The following is a 25,955-nucleotide window of genomic DNA, read 5'->3' as shown; positions in this document are numbered from 1 at the left end:
ACTTCAAAAACAAACTTAGAGTCAACAGTTTTGTGCATGACAGTGCAAGCCGTGTGACTGCAGAGCCACAGACAATAATGCTACCTATGTGTGAGCTGTGTAGCTATATCAGCAGTTTGCTGCTGCTGCTTCTGCCTGTGGCATGCCCTGTGCTTAACACAGTTTGGAATCTGCATGAGTGCACAATGGAATGTTCTCAGTTCTCCACAATGTTCTAGGAACAAGCAGTTTTTTCTACGTTCTGTTTTTTTTTTTTTTTCTCTGTCTTTCTCCGGCATTTCGTTTTGCTGACGTTTTCTGAAGATATCCCACACTTCTATAAAGGGAAATATAAAGAATTCTTGCTTGTATGGTTGTGGGTTTTGAAAGCAAACATCTTATTACAATTCTATGATGTCCAAACAAAACCATAAAAGTATTATTTCTTGTAAATGGTAGCCTGTTAGAAATGGTTTACTTAGGGGGAAAAATAATGTGATGTATATGAACACCGATGTGTATTGAGAAAGCACATAAATACATAGCCACATATGTCTTGCAGTACATTTACCTGATTTTTTCCATACAGTTTAACTTCAAGCACTCAATTTATTTCTCACAATACATTTGCCAAATGCATTACAAATTATTTGTACAATGTGTGTTTAGGATGTATTATGTATGTGTTTTGGAATGCATTACCACACATCAAATAACCCCACAGATGGATGAAAAACACACCTTAACCGCTTGCCAACCAGGCCAAGTCTGACATTTCTCTCCTACATGTAAACATCATAACTTTTTGGCTAGATTACCCATTATATATGTTTTTTTAGCAGAGACCATAGAGCAGGAGTGCCCAACCAGTGGCCCAGGGGTCACATGTGGTCCATGGAGCCCTCTGATGTGGCCCGCGATCTTCTGCTCTGGGATGGAATAGAATAGAATACTGTTATTAAAGATCAGTTTATTACTAAAATCACAGTGTATATATGGGCATATCTGTTCTGCAGTGGTTACTGGGCTGCTGGTTTACCTGCGGGTTACCTGCACTGAGCCATAGACGTCTGTTATTACCTGCGAGTTTAGTGAGCCAAACCTGCAGAATATAATAGTCATTGCAAAGTGCAGGAAAACCAGCGGTGCGGGTAAACCACAGTGCATCAGTGGGAAAGCAGCCTTGGGCCCTTTCCCAAAAGTATAAAGTATAGTGGGCTGTGTCCGTGTCTGCTCTGCATATGCAGAGCAGACACGGAGATGCCGTCCACCCACTCCGCTCATTGTGGCCAGCGACCGGTTAACAAGCCGCTTAAGTGGCCCTCGCTCTTTAAAAGGTTGGGCACCCCTGCGCTAGAGAATACAATGGCGGTCATTGCAACTTTTTATGTTGCATGGTATTTTCGCAGTTTCATGCTTTAAAAAAACAAACAGTAAGGTTAGCCCAATTTTTTGGCATGTGAAAGATGAAGTTACGCCGAGTAAATAGATACCTAACGTGTCACGCTTCAAAATTGCACACGCTCGTGGAATGGCGCCAAACTTCAGTACTTAAAAATCCCTATAGGCGACGCTTACATTTTTTTTACTGGTTACATGTTTTGAGTTACAGAGGGCTAGGGCTAAAATTATTGCTCTCTCTCCAACGTTCGCAGCGACACCTCACATGTGTGGTTTGAACACCGTTTTTTATAGTTATAGTTAGCGAGTAATTATTGTTAATTTTAAAATTTAGTTTATACCCCCACAAATCCGAGGAGGTCACATGACGGCCAGCCGTCAGCAAGTGGTTAAAGTAGAAGTAAAAAAAAATAGATGTTTCAAGAATCATACTTAAAGTGGTTGTAAACATCAGACAAGAAATATGAACAAAGCATATTCCTCTATAGCAGTGATGGAGAACCTTGGCACCCCAGATGTTTTGGAACTACATTTCCCATGATGCTCATGCACTTTGTAGTGTAGTTGAGCATAGCGGGAAATGTAGTTCCAAAACATCTGGGGTGCCAAGGTTCACCATCACTGCTCTATAGTGTGTACTTATTTCAATCCAGACTACTGAGTCAGTTCATTAACGTTTACCACTTGCAAAGAATGTGTTGGTAAATATTGTCAAAAAAACATTGTTCACAAACAAATCAGATTAAATGCAATATTTATCACTAGGGTTTTTTTGAAGGTATCACGTGCGGTATTTGTCAGAAAAAGCCTGGGACCCCCCCATAGCTGGTTGCTAAGGAGTGCACTGGGAAGCCCTGTGTCCTTAACAACGGATGACTTATGAGCTGTCAACGGGTCCCCACTAATAACTAAGGGCTAGATTCAGGTACGATTTACGCTGGCGTATCTATTGATACGCCGCGTAAGTTGAAAGATGCGCCGTCGTATCAATGCGCGCTATTCAGGGAACTAGATACGTTGGTCGGATGAAGCACGATTCCAGGCGTAAGTCTTAGTACGCCGTCGTATCTAGGGTGCATATTTACGCTGGCCGCTAGGGGTGCTTACGTAGATTTACGCGTATAATATGTAAATGAGCTAGATACGCCGATTCACGAACCTATTTGCACCCGCTACGCTGTTTACGTAAGGCTTACGTACGGCTTAAAGTTATCCCTGCTATATGAGACGCACCCAATGTTAAGGTATGGACGTCGGAACAGCCGTCAAATTTTACGTCGTTTACGCAAGTGGTACGTGAATGGGGCTGTGCGTAGGTTACGTTCACGTCGAAAGCATTGAGCCGTCGATTCTTAGGGAGTATTTGCGACGTGATTCTGAGCATGCGCGTGCAATGCGCCGTACGAACGGCCATTCATTTACATGGGGTCACGGCTAATTTACATGGAGCACGCCCCCTACCTGCCTATTTTGAATTAGGCGGGCTTACGCCGGCCTATTTACACTACGCCGGCGCAGCGTACGGCGCCAGATCTTTGTGAATACTGGTCTGAGCTCCCTGTTTTACGTCGGCGTAGCGCATATGAGATGCGCTACTCCGGCCTAAATGTATAAAAAAACATGCCGGCAATTAAAAATTATGAAAAACAAAATGTGTGGTCCCCCCCAATGCATACCAGGCCCTTCAGGTCAAAAAAATGTTTTGGGGTCCCTCCAAATCCCATACTAGACCCTTATGCGAGAGCAAGCAGCCCAGGAAATGGGGGGGGGTGAGCGAGTACCCCCCTCATACCAGGCCACATACCCTCAACATGGGGGTGCTTTGGGGTGGGGGGGGCTGAGTCAGTGACATCACAAGGGGGCAGTACAACCAGGTGACATCGTCGGGTGGCCCAGCCCCGTATATATTAACAAAATGTCTCACAACAGAACAGGACACTGCGGGAGCGGCGGCATCATGGTTAACGATGGATCTACATCGGGGGACAGGTTTTTTTGTTTGTTTTTTAATAGAGGAATTGTCAAAAACTTTTGTACTGTCTTTATTCACTTTACACTTTTTGGGTGAATGAGTGGGGCTAGATCTGAGGCAAAAAAGTGGGCTTCCAGATTCTGATAAGCCCCCGCCCACATACCCTCACAGCCCAGGGTTGTGGGGAAGAGGCCCCCCCACCCTAAAGCTCCCCCCATGTTGAGGGCATGTGACCTGCTATGGTTTAGTAGGGGGGCGCTCGCTCATTCTTCCCTTTCCTGACCTGCTGGGCTGCATGCTCAGATAAAGGTCTAGTGTGGATTTGGGGGGTACCTTATTTTTTTTTAGGTGTGGGGTGAGTTTCCCCTTAAAAAAGGGGGGGGAACCCACACTGTTTTTTATTCATAATTTTTAGTTGCCAGCATTTTTTTTTACATTCAGCTATCAGCCGAAAACCCGCTGACAGCTGATTGGTCATCCATGAGTCACAAAGCAAAGGTACCCCATATGTGTAGTAAAGTGACCCTGTAAAAGTGCCTAATGTAGCCCAGAAGAACCCACGTGGAGCAGGCCTCTTATGTGACCTACACTTGGCACCCAACAAGTTAATGGGAGACATGGAGGACATAAAAAACAACCTAGCTACCGCCTGTCGACCTGCCTACAAGTCTATCTTTCTTTGGCCTCCGATACCCTTTTCTAAGCACAGGACATGGTAGCTGATCTGCACACTCTCCGCTCTCTGCACATAAAGCTCCCTTCTCTCAAAATGCAGAAGAATCAAATCCTGCTCTGCTGCTCTCCTCTAAGTGCAGGGCCCACAGCGCTCTTTTTGGACTACATCTCTGTTGATCTTCAGCACTGCACAGTAAGTCCTCTATGTCAACTGGCTGCTGTCAGAAGAGAGGGGGAGAAGCAGGAGCGAGAAGAACACAAAACCTGCTCTTCGATGCAATGGCAGCGGGTGTGGGGCAGGGTGCCCACGTGTCCCGGATTGCCTGGGACAGTCCCGCAATTGATATGTCTGTTCTGGGTTACGGGCACCTTCATTCCGGGACAATACAATGTCCCGGAATGAAATCGAGGACACAGCCACCCCCTACTAACTAATAACTACATTTCTGGAACTGGTTGCTAGTGCCAGCGCTGCCTGGCATCTTGCAACCAGTGACAATTTACTCTCAGACACTGAGACCAGGAGCAAGGCCTGCGCCTAGTGCAGCACTGCTGTCCCCACCCACCTTGGCACCTCCTCCTTCTCTGGCACCCAGTGGCAAGCAGCAGGGACTGGTGTGATCTTCACTCTCCAGATAGTGACGCCACTCCTTTCCTTCTACGCATGTGGCTAATGCAGAGGGAGTGACAGCAGAACTGCATCTGGTGGCAGGCTATGGCTGGCAAGCGGCACTGCATCTGGTGGCAAGTGGCACGTTCATCTGACAAATATCCTGCCACCAAATTCCCCATTAACCCCGAGACTACATTACCCCCCGCCACTTCCCCCCCACTCATCGTTTTTTGGGGAAGGTGAGAGAGGGGGTGTGTCCCTGAATGGCAGTTTGGAAATGTGGTCAACCTAGTGTGGGGGGTGATGGGTATCAAGGAAGTGAGGGGCGAGAGCATGCCGAAGGGCACACACCTGGCGCTCTGCTCAGGTAACAGCAAAGAGGCAGGAGGGCGTGAGCAGGAGGAGGATTAAAACAGCTGGTGGGCACTTGGCTACACAGACACACACCTTGGAAACAAAGGTGACACCATCTACAATTCTGCCAACCAGTGTTTCACAATATACACATACCGTATATATGTGAACCAGCGAAGTGAAAGCTTTATTACGGCTCAAAGTGAAAGTAGAAATATATTTATACTCCCGTGCATTTATTTTCTGCATTTTAAAATTACTGTATGTTGTTTTCCTAGAACTGAAGCTCAACCGGATCTACAGGAGGCTGACTAATTCATCTAATACTTACTGACCTCTTGTTTGTTAAAGCAATAATTTGTTGCTAACAGTGAGAAAGGTGTGACAAGTTTTATGTCATCCCAATATTGAGGAGCATTAATGTGTCAGGAGGATTAGTAATACCAATTATATTTAGTAGGCACTAGGCAGTTAATGTGCACAGCACTTATTTTAGGCTAATGAGCTGAAACCTAACTTCAGTTAGTAATTATAGTGTCACACATTGTAATAGTGAAGTTAGGCTTGCTTATGAGAAGTGTTAATCATTCAGAATCTTTTTCAGAATCTGGCCCCAAGTTACAAGCAACTAAAAAATAAAACAAAATACAAATTATTAAAAATGAGCCCTTCTACAATTAGCAAATATATTGTTAATAAATATAATTATATGCGGTTATTTCCACTTCAACTAAAGGAAAGCACTGCTATAAAAATAAAAAAAACCTGTGGCAAAAGTGGAGATGAGCTTTGGGTTTTGGTCCTTGGAGAGTTCACTCCAAATTCTAGCCGTTGTAGTTTTTTTTTCCCAAATGGTCAGATTAAATGGCCGAAGTTGGCATGCTTGCCCACCTGAACCTCTGGCTGCTGTTGCAGCTGGAATTTATTTATTTTATTGGAAGTGTCACTACTACAATTAAATCAACAACTTATTGGACCATCTGCCAGCTTGTTTCACATAGTAAGCAAGCCAGCAGGTGTCCCAGGTGACATTATTGACCAAATATGGTCATCATGACGTCTACGAGCATCACAAGCCAACTTGTTGACATTCAGCAGCCAGTTGGGGAGCTGCCCTTCATGGTGTGCCTATCGGGAACTGGATCGTCATATGCAGGTCTTTGTGTTTGAGTCAATGGCACATTTTTGTGGACAGGACATCATTCATTGTGATTGATGTTGACCCCTCAATTTAGAAGGGGACTTCTAGATTCTGATAAGTCACCCCCCCATCTCCACTTGCAGACTCTCATAGTTCCTGGGCCAGGGATGTGGGTATGAGGCATATACCCTAACCATATTGTGGGCATGTCGGTTACCCAAACTTGCTGCCCATCCCTTTCTAGACCAACCAAGCTGCAAGCCTGAATAAGGTTATTGATTTTGGTGCAAATGCAAAGGGGGGCTGGTGGAGGCAAGTCGTTATATATCAGGCCACTTGCCCTACATAATTTAAAAACATAAAAAGCCTCAGAACAAATGGGCAGGATGAAGGAGTGTCATTTTATCATGAAGAGAACTACTGGCAGGTAGGAGTAAGTTGGGGACAGACCTGGATAGTGGAGAGAGTAAATAAAGATTGGCAATATTATTTTGGGGACATCTTGGAGTTTAAACTGCTGTGGACCTATTACAAACCATTCAAACTGGACACATGCTTTACCATGCACAAACTGTGTTTTACCACGCTTTACCACAACAAACTATTTTGACACCTGACTTACCTATGTTTATAGGATGCCACAAATATTGGCCCGGATTTACATACATTGGCGCATATTTATGCCGCCGTAGCGTATCTCCTTGACGCTACGCCGACGTAGCGCAGAGAGGCAAGCACTGGATTCACAAAGCCAGTGCTGCCAAATCTGCGCTGGGTTTCTTAAGCGTAAGTCCTCGTAAGTGGAAGTGGGTGTGAGCCTTGCAAATGAGGCGTGACCCCATGCAAATGATGGGATGAGTCTCAGACAGATACATATAATGAACGGCGCATGCGCTGTCCCGTGGATGCAACCCAGTGCGCATGCTCATAATCACGTCGGAACTACTCCCTAAGATACGTCGGTTCACTGCCTACGACGTGAACGTAACCTACGCCTAGTCATATTCACGTACAACGTAAACGACATAAGATACGACGGCTTGTGTTACCTGGTCCATACCTTTGCATGGGTTGCGCCTCCTATATGGGGAATAACTTTACGTCGGACGTACGACTTACGCAAACCGTGTTTATTATGCACCAGGCTCAAGTACGTTTGTGAATCAACGTATCTCCCTCATTTCCATATTTGAATAGGAAATCAATGGGAGCGCCACCTACGTCCAGCGTAAATATGCGCCCACAATACACCGGCGTAGGAAAGTTATGTCGGTCGGATAAAGCCTGTTTTCAGGTGTATCTTAGTTTCAGAGTCCGGCGCAAAGATACGACGGCGCATATTTGCACTTACGTGGCGTATCTGTAGATACGTCGGCGTAAGTGCTTTGTGAATCCAGGCCATTGTGTTTTTATTGGATTATCTAACCCCTTTCTGCTCACATAACGCAGCGCAAAGAGGGTGGGCTTTAACCCATTCAACTCAGAGGCCCCCCGAAGCCCTGATCCTACAAGAAAATGCTGTAGCAAGTGGCACAACATTATTAAAGCGGGAGTTCACCCATTTATTAAATTTTTCCCCGTTTCCCCTTAGATTCCTGCTCGTTCGGTCTAGGGGAATCGGCTATTTGTATTAAAATATGATCCGTACTTACCCGTTTTCGAGATGCATCTTCTTCCGTCGCTTCCGGGTATGGGTCTTCGGGAGCGGGCGTTCCTTCTTGATTGACAGTCTTCCGAGAGGCTTCCGACGGTCGCATCCATCGTGTCACTCGTAGCCGAAAGAAGCCGAACGTCGGTGCGGCTCTATACTGCGCCTGTGCACCGACGTTCGGCTTCTTTCGGAAAATCGTGACGCGATGGATGCGACCGTCGGAAGACTGTCAATCAAGAAGGAACGCCCATTCCCGCAGCCCATACCCGGAAGCGACGGAGAGGATGCATCTCGTAAACGGTAAGTACGGATCATATTTTAAAACAATTAGCCGATTCCCCTAGACAAAACGAGCATTAATCTAAGGGGAAAATGTGCTCTGAGGGTGAACCTCCGCTTTAAGCAGTCCCGCTTTCTACATTATTTAAGAAGAGGGCAAAGAGGACTTGTTATGTCAAGCAACCCGACAAAAGACCCCAGAAAAAGGTAAATCTAAAGATTTTTTTAAATAATTTTCCAATGAAAAGGGATCCCAAAACCAGGATTGAGCTTTAAAGCGGAGGTCCATCCTAAACATTTTTTTTACATAAACACGCTCTTTAAAAGTTTTTAAAAAACATTTGAAAAAAGTTTTTTACTTACCTGAAATGCCTGTTGCTAGGCAGTCTTCCTAATCTGCCACTTCCTATACAGCGGCACTCTTCTTCCTCGTCCTCCTTGCATTGCCTTCTGGGGAATGGGGTTCGCATGTGTGTGTCCCAGAAAACAGCTGCCCATTCACAAAGCACCGTGCGAAAGTAGGAAACGGGAAGTGAAGCCGCAAGGCTCCACTGCCTGTTTCCGTTAGTGAGGATGGCGGTGAAGGACGGATCAGCCTTGGGGCGGCAACATCACGGGCTCCCTGGACAGGTAAGTGTCCTTATTAAGTCAGCAGCTACAGTGTTTGTAGCTGCTGACTTAAAAAAAAAATTGTGGCTGGAACACTGCTTTAAGTTTTGAGAGACATAACAATAGTGCAGGTTGTGGGCCCTAGTTCCCTAGATTTGCACCAGTAGCAATGCCCTCTTCCTAATGGTAAGGCACTGAATCATTTCTGGTAAAATCAGATTCTGCTTATCTGTAGCCTACTGTGCTCTGGCCATATTGTCACGTACCTGACTGTGTAGACCGGGATGATGAGGAAGGCCTCTTGTACAATTCGCATTTGAGCACCCCTGGTAGTGGGAATAGGGACTGCTAGGGCAGTGGAAGGGCGCAGGTGCCAGGAAGCTGGAGTAGTGAATTAAAGCTTGGAGATGCAGGAATTGTTCAGCAGCAGCCAGGCACACAGGTTCAGGATCAAGTTCAAGGTCAGGACCAGGCAGGAGTCAGTAATGTGCAGGCAGCGAGGTACTAGGTCAGAAAGTGGAATCCTGGTCGGAAGTCCAAGACAAAGTCGCAAACACCAGCGAGCAGCACAAATAACAGGGTGGCATGTACAGGTAAGACCAGACTGTGTGGACTGCAAAGAGAGAACCAAATTTTTTTTAAAGTGAATAATAATTTATTAAGGAAAGTGAATATTAATAAACACACCACCAATCACAAACTATATACAATAAACCCACAACAAGACAGTGACCCAAAAACAGCAACAGACAAACAAGCGAGAACACTAGAAGGGGTATACCAAAATCGTAAATGTCAGCCAGGTCAGGGTCATACACAGGGAATCAGAAGATGGGGGAAGGGACTGGATAGGAAAAGGAGAAGGTGGAAGGGATCAGGATACAGAATGGAGATGCAAGGGAACAGGAACACAGGAGGGACAGGGCCAGGACCAGGATAGTCTCGGGATCAGGTACAGGCTCAGGATCAGGCATGGGTTCAGGATAACAGGCTCACAGGTCAGGGCACAAGGAAGATACCAAGGCAACTTGAGTGTGTGAGTTCCCAGGTGGTTATACACATCTCCTGCAATCAGGCTCAGGTGACGCCTGACCGCAGGAGATAATGTCGGCTCCACACTGCCAGAAAACACCCGCTGGTGGACACTGGTACTATGGCCCATGGATTTAACAGTGCAACCAGCAGGTGAAATACTTTACTATAGATCCTGGCTGTAAGAAGACACCCGCTGGTGGACACCAGTACTGCGATCCACAGGATAAAAAAAAAACACCAACGGGTGAACCCTTTCCTGACACAGCCAAGGGCAATCCAAGAGAGATGTCAGACGTAGCCGGGTCAGGAACAAGGTAAGCAGACTGTCTAGGAACTAGAAATACAGGAACCAGAGCTGAAGACAATCCAGCATTGAGGCCAGGCAGGCTCTCTAAGCATCAAGACCTCTGGGCATGCTCGCACATGTATTCACCAATGCACGTGTGCATTCTTACACATCTAGTAAGGCTTCTATGCTCACAATTCTGCAAATGCGTATGGGAATAAGCACCTATTGTTCCAGATTAAGTATTTGCTGTATGAGATCCCTGACACATATGCTCTTGTGTATGAACAAACAGTTTGGTGATATGTCAATTATATTTTACACGGCCAGAAATAAATATTGCTGCTTATTTATTTGACCAAAATAATTTTATTGCCACTTTAACTTGACAGTCAACTCAAAATTGTCAACAGCATTTCTAGAACACATGCATAACTAAGGGAGTTGACTGTTAAAAAGCAAGGTAATTATATGTTGAATAAATGATCAGGAGGCAGTATCCTGTTTGGACTCAGACTCCTTAGACGAATAAAGCATGTGCTATTAATACCTAGACAAACAAGGGAAGTATACCTTATTGTAATGAAAGTGATACTGGTATATGTATTTTTAGTGTACATATCCTTACAATAATACCCTCCTTCTCAGAATACTCCCATCATTTTTAATATAACTTACCTAAAATTAAGCTTCTGAGCAATCTTGCCTGGCTGATGAAAGGGGGCCTTGTAGATTATAAGCGCCCTGAAAATGTCTACAATCCTGATGTCATGAATATGCATCAAGCCTGTCTGCCTACCTGATCTCCATGTGTTCATTAGAGGCAGATCCTGCTCTGGTTCCCCTTTTTATCACTTCCTCTTCCTGTATGGCTCCACCCTAGTCCATCCCAGGAAGCCTATATTAACCGTTGCTCTACAGGTCTGCAGTGCTGTTCAACAGTGTTCCATGCTTAGTTCCTGTCTGCAGTGTATTGCTAGTTCCTGTTTGCAGAGTGCTACGATCATCTTCCGTGTACCGGTTTTGGCTTGTCCCCGACTTCCCTGTCTGCCTGTGCCCCTGACTATTTGCATGTTCCACGGTTATCCTTGTCTGCCTGTTGCCCTGACCTCGGCCTGTCCATCACCACTGTTTGGTCTGCTGGCTGCTTCCCCCTTCTCCCTGCGGAGTGTGACTTGAGGAATCTCGGGGATGCGACCTGGACCCAGTAGCGGCCAAGACCATCCTTACCATCAAAGGCTCTGGTGAATACAATACTGGGTCTTAGACTCCGCGCCCTGGGTGATCTTAGGTTCACGCTTCGTCTCCGCTAGCAGCAGTCGGCCATAGGATTCACCACCCTGTGGTGCATCCCTGACCCCTACGGGGTGCACTTGTCACCTGGCTACGGGTGACCTGACAGTTTGAACAGCCATGAATCCGGCCGACATGCCGCTCCCCGCAGATGATCCATTACAGGGCATTGTTCGCAGACTCGAGACGCATGAAGCTAATCAGGATCAGGTGATGCGTTTCCTTCAGGATCTGGCTTCCCGCTTTGATCAGCTTCAGACCTCGCTGGGAACCCCGAATCCGCAACCCCAAGTACAATCAGCAGTTGCACCAGTCGCAGAGTCGCATTCACTGAAGTTATCACCTCCAATCCGTTTTTCTGGAGACTCCAAAGCCTGCAGGGGATTCCTTAGCCAATGCACTATTCATTTTGAGCTCCTGCCCCAGTACTTCTTGTCTGATCGGGCCAAGATAGCCTATATCATTTCTCTCCTCTCCGGGGAGGCCTTAGCCTGGGCTGCCCCTCTGTGGGAATTGAATGATCCAGTGGTTTCTAGCCTGCCTGTTTTCTTGAAACTTTTTCGGAATATCTTTGAAGAACCGGCTCGTGTCTCTTCAGCAGCCAGCGCCCTTTTACGTCTCCGCCAAGAATCCCGTTCAGTGGGACTATATTCTCTGCAGTTCCGTATCCACTCAGCTGAACTGAGCTGGAACAATGAGGCCTTAGTCGCAACCTTTTTGCATGGCCTATCTGATAGAGTGAAGGATGAACTAGCAGGAAGAACCATCCCCACTGATCTGGACGGAGTGATCTCCTTGTGTAATCAGATCGATATTCGCTTTCAGGAAAGGACCCTAGAAAAGCGACGCCAACATTCCTTGGCCCTTAGTCAGCCTGAGCTCCCCTCTCTTCGACCCGTGGAGCATCCCTTGCCAACTGAGGAACCCATGCAGCTGGGTCGGACCAGGCTATCCCCTGAGGAACGTACCAGGCGCAGAACTCTAGGCCTGTGTCTATACTGTGGGGGCAAAAGTCATTTTCGTGACACTTGCCCTCTTCGCCCCGAGAAACGCTCGGGTTCAATACATCTGGAAGGTGGAGTATTGGATCCAGAAATATCTCCTTCACCTTCTCGTCTTTTTCTTCCTGTGTCCCTTCATTTTGGTGCTTCTTCTCATTCGGTCTCGGCATATCTGGACTCCGGAGCCGCTGGCAATTTCATAGACTGGGAAATCGCATTGTCCATGAGACTTACCCTTTTGCCCCTCACCACACCATTGGTGGTCTCGGCGATTGATGGCACTGTTCTCCCGGGGGGTCCTATTCGCTTCCAGACAGTCCCTGTTAAGATGTCAGTAGGCACACTTCACCATGAGTGGATATCCTTCCTTGTTCTACCTAAGACCTCAGCTCCTATCATTTTGGGTCTTCCTTGGTTAAGACTCCATTCTCCTCACATTGACTGGACTGCCGGACAGATCCTGGCTTGGGGTCCCTCCTGTTCCACGTCTTGCCTACCCAAGGTTGCCCCAAAAGAGAAACTTCCTGTTGCCACCATTCCAGAATCTTTTGCTCGTCCCACCACATGTCGTGATGTCCGGAATGTGTCCTGCAATAGTCAGGCTGATGCACTTTCTAGCCAATGTAGCACTCTGGATGAGGAGCCCGTCTGTGAACCTGAGCCGATCATTCACTCCAGTTTACCATTGACTGTCCCTAAAACGCACAGCCAGGCTAACTTGTCTGCGAGTTCTGCAGTCACTACGCCTTGTGATGCGATTCGGGTAATCGCTACACCTGAATATGCTATTCAATCGGCCTCTGCATCAGCTATGCCAGGTCAGCCCATGCCCAGTGAGCCTCCTACCTTTTCTTGTTCAGGCCCTCCTGCAACCTGTCTAAGGGGCTCAATCCATCCTTTGGATAGATTGCCATCATCTGCCAAATGGGGTTTTCTACCTTGTTTTCAGGGCTCTCTGCATTCTGCTGGTTTCCCTGCTATCCAGCTTGACTCCTGTGCCCTGTCACCTTCTAACCAACCTGACTTCAGGGTTCCTCTGACCTCTGCCCAGTCTGATGGTCCTGTGCTTAATCCCCAGTTCATCTTTAAGGGTCTGCTTGATCCTCCTCGGATTCCTGTTGACCCTCTCATGCCCTTACTTATTCCTAAAAGGCCTTTGGTCCTCAATAAATCCTCTCCTCCTGTCCCTACTTCGGTTCTGGTCAATGAGGATACTCAAGTTCTGGATTCTCGTCTCCGCAGAGGCGTTCTTCAGTACCTTGTGCTTTGGAGAGGATTTGGTCCTGAGGAAGCGTCTTGGATTTCTGCATCTGAGATCTTTGCGCCCCATTTGTCGAAGAGGTTTCTTCTGGGATTCCCCTTTAGCCCTGGCTCCAGGCTGGGGAGGGGGAGGGGTCTTAAGAGGGAGGGTACTGTCATGAATATGCATCAAGCCTGTCTGCCTACCTGATCTCCATGTGTTCATTAGAGGCAGATCCTGCTCTGGTTCCCCTTTTTATCACTTCCTCTTCCTGTATGGCTCCACCCTAGTCCATCCCAGGAAGCCTATATTAACCGTTGCTCTACAGGTCTGCAGTGCTGTTCAACAGTGTTCCATGCTTAGTTCCTGTCTGCAGTGTATTGCTAGTTCCTGTTTGCAGAGTGCTACGATCATCTTCCGTGTACCGGTTTTGGCTTGTCCCCGACTTCCCTGTCTGCCTGTGCCCCTGACTATTTGCATGTTCCACGGTTATCCTTGTCTGCCTGTTGCCCTGACCTCGGCCTGTCCATCACCACTGTTTGGTCTGCTGGCTGCTTCCCCCTTCTCCCTGCGGAGTGTGACTTGAGGAATCTCGGGGATGCGACCTGGACCCAGTAGCGGCCAAGACCATCCTTACCATCAAAGGCTCTGGTGAATACAATACTGGGTCTTAGACTCCGCGCCCTGGGTGATCTTAGGTTCACGCTTCGTCTCCGCTAGCAGCAGTCGGCCATAGGATTCACCACCCTGTGGTGCATCCCTGACCCCTACGGGGTGCACTTGTCACCTGGCTACGGGTGACCTGACACCTGATAAGCTACAGCCCTGATTAATTGAGTTGCAAAAGAATCAGCAGACAGATCATACCTTCAAGTTTTTAAATATTTATGAGATATGTTAAAGTGGACCTTTCATTTCACAAAATTCAACAACAGTATAATTGAAAAAAAAAACGTTACTTTTTATCTTTAAAGTGGAGTTCCACCCTAAAAATGAACTTTCTATTAACAGCTTGCCGTTAGCTGTTACTAGGCAGATTTCGTAATCTGCCTACTTCCTAGTCCTAGTTGGTTCAACTTCCTGTCCTAAGACCCCATTGCCTCCTGGGAAATGATGACACTCATTTCCCAGGAGTCTCTGGGCATTACTGTGCCTAAAAATCGCCCAGCATGCACCTCTCCCTGAAAACCAGGAAGAAAAAAAGAACTGGGGTTCACATGTCCACACGTATGATGGATACGGCCACAACATGAGCTGGAGGATTTCAGGCAAGTGTTTGCAATGATTTCTGGAATGATTGGAGAGTTATTAATACCGGTATGTTTTAGGGACTATTTAATGCGATTCATTTTAGCTTGCCCAAAAAAATAATGCCTGGAACCCCACTTTAAGTAGCAGTCCTTAAAGTGAACCTATGTGCAGATCATGCACAGTAAAGTATATACAAATTATGAGGAAGCAGTAAAAACTCCTATTTATCTCTGTATCTATAGGCATTGTGAAGAAATTCATTTGCAAATTTCACAACAGAGGCAATGAAATGTTTTCCTTTGAGAACAGGTTTTCAGCACAATTTAATCAGTCTGTTGCAGGCAGGTGGAGGATTTCCTTAGTCACCTCTCCCCCATTGATTACATTGCAATATTCCACCTTTTTAGCAAGTCACAAGGTGAGAGGCTGCAGCAGGGACTGATCTTTGTTGGACATTTATGAACACTGCCAAAAACTGCAATGGTATGGTAATGAATGGCAGACACTGTGGTATGATATGGTATTATTCATTAGTATGGCACTCCAACGTACAGTGCAGTAGGTGTCAACGGCTTTGCATTTAAATGTACCACAATAGCCTGAATTGTGCTTTGCAGAAAAAAAATGCTGTCCAGTTTTTTTTTACAATGGATGTTGAGTAACACACCAAAGGGTAAAGCACAGGTAGACCATTAATGGTCTGCCTTGACACCTTGCATGTTGAGTAACACACCAAAGGGTACAGCACAGTGCAAACAGGCTTTAAAATGTGTAGTTGTGGTTGTTGGTGACTGTGGTTCAGAGAGCAGGACTGGAACGGGATACCCAGTGTGACAGCCTCACACGGGACAGAGGCTTTTGGAGGGGACTGAATGCTAGCCTCTTTCCTTGCGATCATGGGCCCCGGCATTTGGGGGAAACGGTGCTCTTTGTGAGCTGTATGCCTGAGGACCCTGTATATGCCAGGTTAGAGTGACTGATTCATACTGTTGGGACATACAGTGTAAGGAGATGCTAATGCCATCCCCTCCAGCCATCTGTCTGTTCTCTGTGCTAATTGACCCTGCTATTGTGTGAAGATGTCCTGTGTTTACACTTATGATAATGTGTATTGTATAGCAGGTGAGCGAGGAGACGTGACGTCTACCCTGAAAGGTCATATCTATGAGTCACCTGGTCTGGGTAAATGATTAGTTAATTAGCTCATGTTAATTTATGTTCTGGTTACCTCCTCTTTAAACTGTATATAAGGTTGTATTCTTGGTTCTATTAAACACTCCATGTTCAGCAGACAAACAAGTCTCAACTCGTTGTGTGCTTGTGAGCAGCTGGAATATCAGATATCTATATCCAGACTGATAGGAAGCGATATATGACGGAAGCACTCAAGCGGAGTATGGGACGTTCCGTTACACCCACTACCCACTACATGACTGAGTTTGCAGTCTAGGCTGTAGCTAGGCAGTTTCAGAGGCCTATATGATTGGACGGTAACAGTGTGTGGTTGGATAGAGAAAGGACATGGGTCAATAGGGGTCTAATAAGAAGTGGGAGTTGACTGTGGGTCATTCAGAATTTGTCAGCTGAGGACTGACCCACAGTTAACTCCCACTTCTTACTAGACCCCTATTGACCCTACCCTATCCCCACCCAACCACACCCTGCTACCGTCCAATCACATAGGCTTATGAAACTGCCTAGCTACAGCCTAGACTGCAAACTCAGTCATGTAGGCCCTCCTCTTAAATGCTGGGCATCCCATTTCAGGCCTGTTCTTTATGGTTAAAATACAGCATAAATTATGTAAGCCACATTAAAATGATTTTCAGGCTAAGTTGACACTAAAATATGCACATACTTAACTGCAGTCCCTGTTTAAATTCACATTAAAAAAAGCCCATGTTATCATGCTGTGATTCAAGGGAAACATTTATCCCCATGTGGAGTTCATCTTACAATCCCCTCTTGAATATAGAAAACAGGTGTATGCACATTTTCACACATTAATCATAGCAGGGATCAAAGAACAGTCTGCGATAACAAAGGCCTTCTAAAATTCATGTTCTTATTCATTCAATTATGAAAGAATTACTTCCCTGGAAATGCTTTTTAATACACAGACCGCATACGGCCATGGATATTACTCACTAAACCTGTAAATCGAAATAAGGATCTTGGATTTTAGAGAGTCCAGTTTCATTTCTTATTACATCTGTATAAGTATTATTGTAATCGCCCTGTTGAATGTCAGCATTTAAAAGAGTACAATATTTAAAGCACATTTCAAGATATGCCTAACATTTAAACAATGTGTAGTGGGATTATAATAAAGCAGCTGGCACCATATTAAAATGGACTTTTAATAATAAATTGAACATTCCCTTAACATTTATTCAGCTGATACTATTAAATAAGCATTAGATTAGCCTCTTAAATTCTCTTTTTTATGTATTACGATATTCAGTAACTCTTTGCAAAGGGATTACTTTTACTGAATAACAGTATAACAGGTGAAATCCATTTAGTTTATGGTAAATGTTGCAGATGTTTGAAGATAAAAAGAAATTATGATGATTAGTTGATTAGCCATAAAAAGATTAAGCTTTATATTATTTTTATGTGATGGATATAGGGTTGATATTTATTTCCAAACGTATAAGTATACTTTTTGTATTACTGGTATTAAAGGGTTAGTTTACCCAAAACTACTATTCACTTATTTGTGAAAGCTGGTGATTTGTGGGCATGATGCACTTAAAGTGGCATTAAACCCAAAACAAAACATTTACTATAGCAGCTTACCAATCCTGATGGCTGTACTGGTTTTCTTTTTTAGGCTTTCTTCCCTTTAATTTTATCTGGTAATCCAGCCAGGAAGTCTGTTTTATTTTTTATTAAAGCAGAGTTTTACCAAAAAAAAAAATATTAAAAGTCAGCAGCTACAAATACAGCATCTGCTGACTTTTAATACATGGACACTTACCTGTCCTGGGCGCCCGCAATGTTGGCACCCAAAGCCGATCTCTCCCTCGGCTCTCGGGTGCTGCCACTGCCATCTTCAGTAAGGGAATCAGGAAGTGAAGCCTTGCGCCTTCACTACCTGGTTCCCTACTGCGCGCATGCGCGAGTCGTGCTGCGCGAGTCCACTGGTCCCTGCTGTCTGGGACCTTTGTGTCTCTCAGAAGACAGCGGGGGGGGCGAAGTAGGCACCCGACGTGGCGTAGGTCACTGCGATCACTGCAGTGATCTATGCCCGGAAGTGGGAGCAAATACCTGTATTAGACAAGTATCTGCTCCCTCCTCCCCCCTGAAAGGTGCCAAATGTGACACCGGAGGGGGGGAGGATTCCAAAAAGCGGAACTCCGCTTTAAGGACGTTTTTCATGGTACAAAGTACAGATCTGCATGTCTAGTAACAAAATGTGATGTGCAGATTACAAAAAGAAAGTAATAGAACAGTCAATATCAGTCAATATGCCAATGAGATGTGATGAGAGAATAGTAAGAAATCAAGTAGCCAATATAGCAATATAAGCAATATAAGTGATATAGGGATTCACGGATGAGGGAGGGGTGAAGGTGAGTAGGGTATTGTAAAGACAGTGTCTAAGGCCAGGGCAGGTTTAGGCTTGGGATTATAGCCAGTTCTAGTTAGTTAGTTAGCTAGTTAGAAGGATCTTGAATCCTGAAGCCAAAGGTGCCATATTTTATGGAAATGAGGGGTATTATGGTGTGCCTTGGCGAAGAGTGCTTCCATGTTGCTGTGGTCGTTGAGTGTGTTGATCCCGTCTTGGAGAGAGGGGGGAAGCGTGGAGTTCCATTTGCGTGCAATGGAAAGTCTTGTTGTTATAAGGCAGGGTTAGATCAAATCTGGGCGCCCGGTCGCAATTGCGACTAGAATTAGTGACCTGGCGCCCAGAGAAGGAAGCTTAGGCCTGCAGAAGGCCGCAAAGCCGCGGCCTCAATTACCTGTGTCTCCGTGCGCCCCCACCTCCCCCGCCACGCGATCGCGGCGGGCCAATCCGGCTGGTAATTGAGGCCGCGGCTTTGCGGCCTTCTGCAGGCCTAAGCTTCCTTCTGTGATCTGCTGTTGGCATGACAAGTAAACCAGCAATTCTAATGGAGCTTCCCCAGTGTTTTCATTGCCATCTCCTTCCCTCTAATTAGAACCCCCAAACATTATATATATTTTTTATTCTAACACCCTAGAGAATAAAATGGCAGTCGTTGCAATACTTTCTGTCACACTGAATTTGCGCAACTGTCTTACAAAGGCAGTTTTTTGGGAAAAAATACACTTTTTTTAATTACCTACCAATCTACCTCTACCAATCGTGGCAATGCCTCACATGTGTGGTTTGAACACTGTTTACATATACAGGCGCTACTCACATATGCAGACCCCCTACAGTACAGACCCCCCTACAGTACAGACCCCCTCCCCCCTACAGTGCAGACCCCCCTACAGTACAGAATCCTCCCCTACAGTACAGACCCCCCTACAGTGCAGATCTCCTACAGTGCAGACCCCCCTCTACAGTGCAGACCCCCCTACAGTACAGACCCCCTCACATTAAAGACTCCCCCACAGTAAAGACCCCACACAGTACAGACCCCCCTACAGTGCAAGGACTGCCCCGTACAGTGCACAGACCACCCCCTACAGTGCACAGACCCCCTAACAATACAGTCCCCCTACAGTGCAGACCCCCCTTCAGACCCATAATGTACCTCAGAACACACACGGAGAGCCGAGGCAGTGGCTTTGCAGGGGGGGTGCGAGCCACACCCGAGTGACACCTGACGGCACAGTGACCCGGGACTCGGCACAACGATCCCCTTCTCTCCATGGACGCGGCTCTGATCAGTCTCGGCATCGGCTGTCACAGCCGAGCAGAGTGAAGCCGCCTCCCCATCCTCCTGCATGCACAGAATTGTGTAGCTATAAAGGAGTAGCGAGCTGCTCCACTCTGCTTGGCTGTGACAGCCCCTGCCGAGACCGATCAGAGCTGCGACCACAGAGAAAAGAGGATCGTTGCACCGGGTCCCGGATCACTGTGCCGACAGGTGTCACTCGGGTGTGGCTCGCACCCCCCCTGCAAAGCCACTGCCTCGGCTCTCCGTGTGTGTTCTAAGGTACATTATGGGTCTGAAGGGGGGGTCTTCACCCCCCCCCCCCTGCAAAGCCACTGCCTCGGGCTCTCCATCTGTGGTCTGTCACCGTGCGGTGCCGCTGCCTAACCCATGGCGCTGTCTCCTCTTCAGTCGCGGAGGGGGAGGGCGCTGGCCTGACACCCCCCTGCCCCCCACTAAGTACGCCACTGGCCATGGGTCAGTCCTGGAGAAGATCAGACACTGCTGATGCCTTTACTTCAGGCGGAACCTTGTGCTACCTACCAGTGACCCATCATAAGCAAACATTTTGTTTCAAAATATTACATTATCTATATGACTAGGATCTGACAGTAGTTTAGTTATCCATTACCTGTAATAGGAACAGTTCACCAGAAGCAAAATATTTACAATAGATGTCAAAGAGCCTTGACTTTTAACATACAGTACAAACAGGAACATACAATAGCATCCTCTCTAATCAGTCCAGCACTATCACATGACAAAAGGCATAGCACATGAATGTTCAAAGATTTAGTTGGCATGAGTGTCTCAGTTTCGATAAATGTAAATACAAAGGAAAAAATGCCCAAGGGACTTTGCGAGACACAAATAGAGATATAAAAGGTACAAAATGTATTATTTAAACATTTAGACACATTTTACACACACTTAAAAATAGTTTTGTTAAACAAAATTACAAGTATTTTTACACGAACATCCATAATTACATAAATCATGATAAAGCTGAGAATCAAGGAAGTAGATACTTATGTATTTGATCTCTACATGTTTCGCGAGATAACACTCGTTTCCTCAGGAGAGATACATAAGGATGTCTAAAATTAGATCCAGACTGAACTTAAAGTGGTTGCAAACCCACTTTTTTCACTTTTACCTACAGGTAAGCCTATAATAAGGCTTACCTGTAGGTATCAAGAATATCTCCTAAACCTGTACGGTTTAGGAGATATTCCCCTCGCAATGCGCCGTTGATTGCAGGGGGTATCCACGGCGAAAGGACCGGCAGCCGCCGGACCTTGCCGAATTTAAATCTCCCGCGCACACGCGCGGGAGTGACGTCATCGCCGCTCCAGCCAATCATGGAGCGGCGATACCCGGAAGACACGCCGGAGCAAGATGACATCTCACTCGGCGTGGACCAGGTAAGTGTTCTTCACCTCGTTCCGAGGTAAGTATTTCATAATCAGCCAGTATGCGGTGCATACTAGCTGATTATGCCTTTTGCCTTGCAGGTTTGAAAAAAAAATAAAAAATGTTTATGCGGTTTACAACCGCTTTAAGGGATGCTGAAAAATACACAGACTATTACTAGCATTGGCTGACTGCAGCCATACATAAATACATTTTACAGACACTTGAGCTTTGTATTTATGCTAGTTTTGGGTGTCACTATGTGTGGGTGTGGATACTATCAATCAATGCTGTATCCTGGCCTAGGCCAACAAGGCCTAGGGCAGCACTTTGCAGGGTGGCAGCACAAAATAAGTCCCCGCCGGCTTGCGCTACACTGTTAGGTAAATGAGTCTACTGCCCCCATAAAGCGTACACACAATCATTTGGGTTGTAAAAAACAACGTTTTTCAGGCTCTAGAAAAAACTACGTTTTTTTCAACTTCATCATTAAAACGGCCTTGCCTACACACGATCGTTAAAAAAAATGCTCTAGCAACACATACGACGGCACTATAAAGGGGAAGTTCCATTTGGATGATGCCACCCTTTGGGCTGCTTTAGCTGATTGTGTGTTAGTAAAAGACGATTTGCGCTTTTCTGTCTGTTACTGCGTGATGAATGTGCTTACTCCATTACGAACGGTAGTTTTACCAGAACGAGCGCTCCCGTCTTATAACTTGCTTCTGAGCATGCGCAGGTTTTTCACGTTTAAAGCCCACACACGATAATTTTTTACAACCCGAAAAACGACAACGTTTAAAACGTCGTGAAAAAATAGAGCATGTTCGGAAAAAAAATTGCCCGTTTTTTCAGAACCCGAAAAATGCTCAGAAGCCCACACATACGATAGTTTTAAATTACATTTTCAAAAAACTTTATCGTGTGTACGCGGCATTAGGGAGGGTTATAGCCCCTGTCAGTTCATTTTTTACCATCCCTATCCCATTGCAGAGATTTCCCTTCACTTCCTGCCCCATAGCCAAACAGGAAGTGAGAGGAAATCTATGGAAATTAAGGGAATCCATTGCCCCACCAGGCCCTCAAAACTAGTGTCCCCATTTAAAAATTTCAGGATGGTCCTTAAACAGCAAGGGGTGTGGCTTTGACAGGAACAGGTGGGTCATATTTAAGTTAGGGGGTGCACGAGTTTAGTCAGGCCTAGAGCAGCACAAAACCAAAATACACTACTGCTGTCAATAGGTGGGGGTATGTGCTGCCTTATATGGCTGCCTATGACTGTGTAGGTACCTTGAGAAAGTTGGGCTTTGCCCATCTGCGTACTTCAATCAGTGTCCATGTAAAAGCCAATTGGCAGATCTAGAGCTGGTGACATTGAAACACTGTGGCAAATGCTAATTACATTTGGCAGGTTTTCTTACTCCATGTGAGCAGAGTGTGATAGGGCACAGTTGGCCCCACTATAAAATAAATATGACCGAATCCCTTGATCCCACATCCTCTAACCCAACCTGAGTTTTTATTTCTCTTTACCTGGTGAAGCAACCCACATAAGTTATACTCACAAAAGTTCTTTGTGCACTTATTGTGAAAAAAAAAAGTTCCCTGTCCAGGCCTCCACACAGGTGCCTTTTTTTCCAGGATTCTGGGACTGCTAATGCAGAGCTGCAGGTGGTCCCTCGGCAGTGTTGCCAACCTACCAGTTCAAAATTTACTGGCACAACACCTGAAATTTATTGGCGCAGCCACGTTTTTACTGGCATTTCACAAAAGTTACTAAATTACATTTTTAGGTGCAAATTTCAGTATTTAGGCTACAAACAAGTACGCTAGGCAAATAGCAATGTGATTTAAGGTAGATATTAAGGTAAAAAAAAAGTTTTGTTATTTTCGATATTATAAGAGAATTTTTTTTAGTCACATCACCCCCTGCCTCCATCCCCCTCTGCCAGCAACACCCCCTGCCTTCACCCCCCTTCTGCAGTGCCACAATCTCCCTCTGCCTCCTATCTTCCTCTGCCATCTCCCTCTGCCTCCTATCTCCCTCTGCCTCCTATCTCCCTCTGCCTCCTATCTCCCTCTGCCATCTCCCTCTGCCTCCTATCTCCCTCTGCCTCCATCGTCCCCTGCCTCCATCGTCCCCTGCCTCCATCCCCCTCTGCGGTGCCACCAACAACCCCTGTCTCCATCCCCCACCCTCTACGGTGCCAACATCCCCCTCTGCGGTGCCACCAACACCCCCTGCCTTCAATCATCCCCTGCCACTAACACCCCCTGCCTCCAATCTACCCCTGCCTCCAATCTACCCCTGCCTCCAATCTACCCCTGCCTCCATCCCCCTCTGCGGTGCCACTGCAGCCACCATCACCCCCTACCTCCAATCTCCATGCACAGTTCCAAGCCGAACCGATCTCAGCTATTTTTACTGGCACATTCCTGCAACAACGGACATTTACGAACGGGGGGGAAAGGTGCCCGTTTTTACAAACTGTCTGTAAAAATACGGACGGTTGGCAACACTGTCCCTCGCCAGCCAGTCCCATTCCATCCCTTGCGATGACGCCACTCCTAATCTGGATCCTGACATGACCCTGCCGCAGGACAGCTAAAAAAAAGCGACCACTTCAAGCAGGTAGGCAACACCAGAAGAAAGATCCTGCCTAATACAAACAAAGGAAAAAAAGAAGACTTATGATTGGAGGATCACATGATCAAGACTTTTGGTAAGTAAAATCGGCGTATACTTTTTTTTTTTACTGTCGATGTTCAGCTGGAGGGCAGTAGGAGCAGTAGGAGCTTCCTTTACCTTAGTGCAGTCCTCCTTCACTTACCTCATCCTTCAATTTTGCTTTTAAACTGTGGCAAATGCTAATTACATTTGGCAGGTTTTCTTACTCCATGTGAGCAGAGTGTGATAGGGCACAGTTGGCCCCACTATAAACTAAATATGACCGAATCCCTTGATCCCACATCCTCTAACCCAACCTGAGTTTTTATTTCTCTTTACCTGGTGAAGCAACCCACATAAGTTATACTCACAAAAGTTCTTTGTTCACTTATTGTGAAAAAAAAAAGTTCCCTGTCCAGGCCTCCACACAGGTGCCTTTTTTTCCAGGATTCTGGGACTGCTAATGCAGAGCTGCAGGTGGTCCCTCGGCAGTGTTGCCAACCTACCAGTTCAAAATTTACTGGCACAACACCTGAAATTTATTGGCGCAGCCACGTTTTTACTGGCATTTCACAAAAGTTACTAAATTAAATTTTTAGGTGCAAATTTCAGTATTTAGGCTACAAACAAGTACGCTAGGCAAATAGCAATGTGATTTAAGGTAGATATTAAGGTAAAAAAAAAGTTTTGTTATTTTCGATATTATAAGAGAATTTTTTTTAGTCACATCACCCCCTGCCTCCATCCCCCTCTGCCAGCAACACCCCCTGCCTTCACCCCCCTTCTTCGGTGCCACAATCTCCCTCTGCCTCCTATCTCCCTCTGCCTCCTATCTTCCTCTGCCATCTCCCTCTGCCTCCTATCTCCCTCTGCCTCCTATCTCCCTCTGCCTCCTATCTGCCTCCTATCTCCCTCTGCCATCTCCCTCTGCCATCTCCCTCTGCCTCCATCGTCCCCTGCCTCCATTGTCCCCTGCCTCCATCCCCCTCTGCGGTGCCACCAACAACCCCTGTCTCCATCCCCCACCCTCTACGGTGCCAACATCCCCCTCTGCGGTGCCACCAACACCCCCTGCCTTCAATCATCCCCTGCCACTAACACCCCCTGCCTCCAATCTACCCCTGCCTCCAATCTACCCCTGCCTCCAATGCCCCCTGCCTCCATCCCCCTCTGCGGTGCCACTGCAGCCACCATCACCCCCTACCTCCAATCTCCATGCACAGTTCCAAGCCGAACCGATCTCAGCTATTTTTACTGGCACATTCCTGCAACAACGGACATTTACGAACGGGGGGGAAAGGTGCCCGTTTTTACAAACTGTCTGTAAAAATACGGACGGTTGGCAACACTGTCCCTCGCCAGCCAGTCCCATTCCATCCCTTGCGATGACGCCACTCCTAATCTGGATCCTGACATGACCCTGCCGCAGGACAGCTAAAAAAAAGCGACCACTTCAAGCAGGTAGGCAACACCAGAAGAAAGATCCTGCCTAATACAAACAAAGGAAAAAAAGAAGACTTATGATTGGAGGATCACATGATCAAGACTTTTGGTAAGTAAAATCGGCGTATACTTTTTTTTTTTACTGTCGATGTTCAGCTGGAGGGCAGTAGGAGCAGTAGGAGCTTCCTTTACCTTAGTGCAGTCCTCCTTCACTTACCTCATCCTTCAATTTTGCTTTTAAATGTCCTTATTTCTTCTGAGAAATGCTCACTTCCTGTTCTTCTGTCTGTAACTCACCACCATAATGCGAGGCTTTCTTCCTGGTGTGGAGAAAGCCTCTTGAGGGGGGGAGGGGCCGAGCAGGCAAGTCAGGACACTCTCAACTTTGAAGATAGAGAAATGAGCTGTGTGTTAGTGGGTTTCTTGACACTCCTGCTTGCCCCTTTAAGAGGCTTTCTCCACACCAGGAAGAAAGCCTTGAATTACGGTGGTGAGTTTGAGACAGGAGAACAGGAAGTGAGCATTTCTCAGAAAAAATAAGGACATTTAAAAGCAAAATTAAAGGATGAGGTAAGTGAAGGAGGACTGCACTAAGGTAAAGGAAGCTATTTAGGGAAAAAAAATCCTTTACAACATCCTTTAAAGATGAACAAAGGAGGACATTCTGAGCACTGTTAACTTTATGGACTGCAAAGACTTAGTCATCAATATGCTAAAAGTGTAGAAGAAAAGCTGCCATATAGACAGTTTTTAACAAAACCACCAAACAAGAACTTACCAACCATTATTGACCATTTC

The sequence above is a fragment of the Rana temporaria genome, chromosome 5 (assembly GCF_905171775.1).
Source record: "Rana temporaria chromosome 5, aRanTem1.1, whole genome shotgun sequence".
NCBI classification, from domain to species: Eukaryota; Metazoa; Chordata; class Amphibia; order Anura; family Ranidae; genus Rana; species Rana temporaria.
This window is presented reverse-complemented; position numbering follows the sequence as displayed.